The sequence below is a fragment of the Triticum urartu genome, chromosome 6A (assembly GCF_056163025.1).
Source record: "Triticum urartu cultivar PI428250 chromosome 6A, HENAU_Tu73, whole genome shotgun sequence".
NCBI classification, from domain to species: domain Eukaryota; kingdom Viridiplantae; phylum Streptophyta; class Magnoliopsida; order Poales; family Poaceae; genus Triticum; species Triticum urartu.
The window spans coordinates 529,014,626-529,020,339 of NC_141878.1; the positions used below are offsets into that span (position 1 = coordinate 529,014,626).

The 5,714-nt window shown below is 44.9% G+C and overlaps 1 long non-coding RNA gene across 7 annotated transcripts; it reads left to right on the forward strand.

Annotated features, from left to right (window-relative positions):
* Positions 1–278: 278 nt before the first annotated feature.
* LOC125531512 (uncharacterized) lies at positions 279–4,629 on the forward strand. 7 transcript variants are annotated; one of them, XR_015608735.1, is made up of 5 exons: positions 279–821; positions 986–1,792; positions 2,319–2,449; positions 2,535–2,824; positions 4,293–4,629. It is a non-coding gene; the product is annotated as an uncharacterized LOC125531512 (long non-coding RNA). The 7 variants fall into 7 exon arrangements; XR_015608733.1 differs by having other exon boundaries at positions 2,319–2,413; positions 2,482–2,824; XR_015608732.1 differs by having other exon boundaries at positions 2,319–2,413.
* Positions 4,630–5,714: the final 1,085 nt, after the last annotated feature.

A 5,714-nucleotide genomic window follows, 5' to 3' on the forward strand; every position in this document is an offset into this window, starting at 1 on the left:
GATTAGGGGCAGTTAACTGCCGGGAGAAGTAGCTGAGCAAGGGCAAATGAACTGCCAGGACATTTGTTACTGTCGGCACAAGTACCTCAAGGCATAGAAACTGCCATTAGAACCTGAGCAACAAAGGCATACACACTGCCGGTACATTTTAAGGCACATTATCTGCTGGGAGAACTCAAACCTGGCCCATTTACTGCCGGGACCCTGTTGGGAGGGAGATCGAGCAAATATTGGGCCTGAGCGCGCGCTGGTGAGGGAAAGCGCGCGAGGTACGAAAGTCCCAAACGAACTATAGACGCGCCGGCCCTCAACCCAGGCCGCAGCCACCCCAAATCGACGTCCCACTCCTCGACCTCTAGAAAAAAACTCCTACCCTCGACCAGATCTGATCCGCCGCCGGCCGCCCTCCACCCAACCATTGCCGCCGTCGCGCCCCATCACCACAGCCCTGCCGTCGGCCACCACCCCGACCACCGCCGCTGTCGCCCCAACCACCCCACAACAGCGCTAGCAAGCACCACCGCCCCCAACAGTCCCACTGCCGCCGGCCGTCCTCAACCCAGCCGCAGCCGTCGTCGGCCCCCACCAATGCAGCCCCGCCGTTGGCCCCTACCACACCACCGCCCATGACTGCCCTCCACCCGACCACTGCGGTCGTCGCCCCGAACCACCCCACAGTAGCACCGTCGAGCACCCAACTGACACGGAAAACCACTGCCGACGAGCCACTCCACCGGTGACCACCCTCCTCCGCCGAACGCCTTCCCTCGTCACCGCCCTATTTCGCGAGCTTCCTCCCTCGAGTAGGACTCCTCCCTAAGGTGCGTCGCCACACAGCAGAATATCACCATTTCGGAGAGGGCGCAAAGATTGTAACGCTGTATGGCGTGCGCGACGAATCCTTGTTACCCTCATTTTCGTTTTTCTGCTTTTGTCCTAGATGATGTTCTTGATGCTATTACTTTTCTTAATGATCCTCGTGCAGCCGATGGAGCCAGGAGTTCTTTGAATGGGATTGGTGAATGCAATAGTGTTGGTGTGTGGATTTATTATCTTCTTATGAGAGAAGAACAAGCAGGCAAGTCGAATCAGTGGTGGTTCCGTTGGTTGCTCTGATGTAATATTTGTATTGTCTGTAGGTGAGGGTTCTGATTTAATCCTTTTGAACCTCAAAGAGGCTATTAGCCTAAATAAATCTTTGCTCCAGGTAACCTAACTTCTATAGCTTTTGTATTTAGGCTTCTGTTGCATCAGGGGCAAACAAGTGCTATCTTGTTTGAGTTTTACTTTCCTATATTGCAGAGTGCTTGATTGTAGGACTACACATTTTACAAAGATTTTCTCCAAACAAATAAATAGAAATATTACATGGACGCATATTGGCTATACACACTGGTACAATTAGACACAGTTCACTTAAATATAGCTGTGCCTGTTGAATTGTAATAACTGTGGCATTAGGTGAACTGTACCGTAGGTTGTGCACTTGCCTTATTGTTGGAAACAGAAATAGAGCTCTATCTTGTTATTTTCTCTGTATTCTACCCTCATGGTTCATAGGGTAACAAGCATAGTATTTGAATGAGATGGCATTTACTGTTGGTGGCTTATTTGTATGCCTAACAAGTTGGGTGCAATGCTCATTTGGTAAAAAATTCTTCATGGGTAGGTCTTTGATCTTGTTCATATATGTACACAGTGAGCTTTACGAAATGAATTCACTACTACTCGAAGTTTTGTGTATGGAAGGGAGATTGGATATTCGGCTCACTGTGTACTAACCAAAACATATGTAAGATACTCTACTCATTCTGGTTCATGTTGTTACTTAATTATAAGCGCTTCTTTTATGAGCTTCCATCTTATGCAAATATTGTGATAATTTAGCAGCCTACTTTCATGGCTTTGGATGTCACTTAAAAAACTATAAGTGCAAGTGTTTTGTTGTTTTCGCTTACCTGGACGTGAAAGTATAAGGAACAAGCTCATGTACAAGATGTCTTATTTTGTTGTTGTGAAAAGCTCATGTACAAGATGTCTTATTTTGTTGTTGTGAAAAGCTCATGTACAAGATGTCAAAGTATAATTAAGTAACAAGCTCGTTTTCTTTGCTTATTATAATACCATAATACCAACTTTGCAAAACACAATTCTCTATTTATAATCCTTTATTTTCACTTGTCAAGTTTCCCATCTGATGTTTATGGATTGCTTATGGCAAGGAATGCTGATTCATTGTTATGGTTTAAAAGATGAACCAGGGCAAGGACACTAACATTGCATTGATTGCTTAAAAAACTTTCCTTCTATGTATGTAGTTGGAAGTGGACAAGTCCATGGCAAAAGCAGGAAGACGACCACAAGCAAGCTGAGGATGTAATATTCATGTTTCTCTTGGCTATTAGCTGAGGAGGTAATTTCATGTTTCTCTTGGCTATTAGCTGAGGAGGTCTAAGTGGGTCATTCTTTTTCTTGATTAAGGTCTATTTTTGCATCTACTGCTCTCAACGGCGGACCCATTAATCATCTACTAGGCAGTAAGCACCTCCTTGATGCATGCCTGGAGAAGAACGAAGCGACTCCGCAGCGAGTGACCAAACTTAGATTTCGTTGTTTGACCGGCGACCACCGACACCTGAGTGTGGGACTGTGGGGGTGGGGGCGTGGTGCACCGGCGGACTGGACGGCGGCCGCTGTGGCTTGCCGGCATGGGGGTGGCTGCTGGCGGGCAGCCGACTAGGCTAGGGATTGGTGGTCAGGGGCTCCCTCCAGTTCTGCAGTCCTGACCTCGTCTTGGCACCACGCATAGTGCCACATTGAGATGGTGAGTAAAATGCCCTTGCTGGCTCTCTCTACCCTCTGGGAGTCGTGGAAATTTCGAGCATTTTGATTCTGAGTTTTCTTTCTTAGTTGGGGAAAATTCTAGTTAGGTCATTGATTCTGTCAATTATATTTTGTGCTGAATAGAAAGTCTCATTTACAGAAGAAGGAAGCAGTGTTGCTTAAGGGAAACAATTGATGCATTTTGCAAAAGAAAAAGAAGTGATTCAGTTGAATATAAATTATCCAAGTTTCTCGATATAAATATCTAATTGGTTGTATACATTATGTATTTGAATTTTTTTTCTCTTGTAGCTTCGCCCCTCCTGAGATTTCCTTCAAGCTCCGCCACTGACTGCTCTACGTTCTCTAGAGATAATGGTTTTTACTATTTGCAATCATGCTTCACACTCTCATCACAATAAATTAGAAAAGAATGTCGCCGGTTGTGGTTGTTGATATAGTTTCTTATTCTTGCATGCCAGCTGGTTCTTGAAGTAGAGTTGTAGATGACATAATCATCTTTCGTATTTTTGTTTGCATGTTTCCAAGAATTTTCATGTCCTGAAATCTGTACAGTACTCAAGTTTACAAAAAAACATTTCATGCAATAATTGTGGCTGCAACTCTTGGAATTGGAACTGTGAAAGGATGTGTCATATTTGCTTCCTAGTTTGCACTTTTTGGTCCATGCTGTTCTTCCTAGTTTGCACCGTGCTTCTTGGTTTTACATTCCTAATGGCTTACATTGGTTCTGAATCTTCTGATAACCAGATGTTTACTTCAATGAGCTTATTTGTTTGTATATGTTTTCTTCTAATGTTGTTTTCAAATCTACGATTTACTCTTGACCAATAAACATACTAGCACATGGTCACAAACCAGTGCATAAATCAGCTTGTTTATCTGTCTGTTTGTACAAATCCTTAGTTAAATTTTTTAGGCTAATTCAACTTGGTTTGTGGGGACGAGTAGTAGCCCCCCCCCAATTGTTCTTCCATTTAACTATGTATAGAGAGCATAAAAAGAGCTTTTGTTGACAAAAAAAATTTGTAGTTCTGAAAAGGAAATATGTACGTAAATTTAGAAAGTAGGAGGACACGTATAGAGAATCATGAACATCAAGTTTTGTACATATGTCATAGAGAAAAAAGCCTCACATTTAGCATATGTTTGCAAATAAAAAAGCACATACATGTCTCGGTGTGAGCAGTCATGCCATGCCATCAGTGTGAGCAGCTGAAGCCTTGTAAAAAAATTCATATGCAAGCCTTGAAAATTTTATATGGAAGCCAAAGGGTTGTAGAACTGGCCCTTAGTCACTTAAATATCACCTGGTCTTTGTTTCTAGTCCCAGATTCTATGTGGTCTGCAGCTCACAGATTTTTCCTGTGTTTATCTTGCTTTCTTAACTGCTTCCTTACCTGCTGCCATAGCTATAATCTCCATTTTGAATTTCTGTTCTGTTGCAGGTTTTGCAAATGTATGCAAGTTCACGGAGGTTTGGAAGGACCTTCAAGATGTTGAAGATTTGGAATACCTACAATTAAGTTGATGGAGTGATAATGTCATATACCTTATTTGTTGACCTGGAGACTTGCTCTGCTCATTTTGGTTGTGGCAAATTTAGAAATTTATGTACTACTTTTGTGGTACTACATTTTGGTAGTGTGATACATCTAGAAACATATATGTACTTCTCATTTTGTGGAACAACCTCCTTATATATGGAAGCTTATATGTACTTCTTTTCTGGAACAGCCTACTTGTATTGTTGTGTTTATCGAATAAAGTTTACGGTTTTGATGATGCCTATATGTTACTTTGATTGATGAAGTGTATGTATAAATAGTGTGATATGTCATGATTGCCTGAACATAATGAATGGATAGGGATGCCCAGAACAAATTGCTAGTGAAATCAACATGCTGGCATAATAACTGCCGGGTAAACCTGCTTGTGCTGGCAGTTGAACTGCTGGCAATTGTACTTTCATGTTCTTGAACAATCTGCCGGGAGAAAATGGACTGCCGGCAAATAGATGGGAAAGGGCAACGAAACTGCCGGGAGAAGTGTATCTGCCGGGAGAATTAAACCCCGGCAGCTGTTCTCGTGGCAGTTCTATCTGCCGGGAGAAAACCTGTGCCGGCAGTTTGTCTGCCCTTTAAAGTGCCATCTAGCCCCCCAGCCATGCAAACCTAGCTACCTAAACTCAAACCATGCACCGTTAGCCAGGTTGACCCATACCATACATCCAGCATTGACCCCACCGTGGTTCATTGGACCTTCGACGAGTCCCTTCGGTATGCCAGGCACGCCAAAGAGACACGCGACTACACGTATTACACACCGAGATCCGGCGTTATTCACTAGTGCTAGCAAACCTGTCCACATGAGCATCTCTGCGCATGGTGGACACTAGCTCGTTGTTTGGATCGAGAAAGCTAGCGGCGCATGTTTTGGCCCGTTGGCTCGGGGTGCATGATATGGGTCCAGACGAAACACATGGCATCGCGTGGATCAACATTCCCCTCCTCCACTAGTAGAAAAGGGGGTAACGGTCCAGGCCGGGTCAGCCCATTAGTCCCGGTTCAGTCTAGAACCGGGACCCATGGGGGCATTGGACCCGGTTCATGAGCCCGGGGGGCCGGCCGGGCCACGTGGGCCATTGGTCTCGGTTCGTCTGGACCTTTTGGTCCCGGTTGGTGGAACGAACCAGGACCAATGGCCTCGCTCCTGGCCCACCACCATTGGTCCCGGTTGGTGGCTTGAACCGGGACCAAAGGCTCCCCTTTAGTCCCGGTTCATGCCACCAACCGGGACCAATGAGGTGCCTATATATACCCCCTCGCGTAAGAGCAGAGCTCACTACTCTGTTTTTTCTGGCAGAGGGG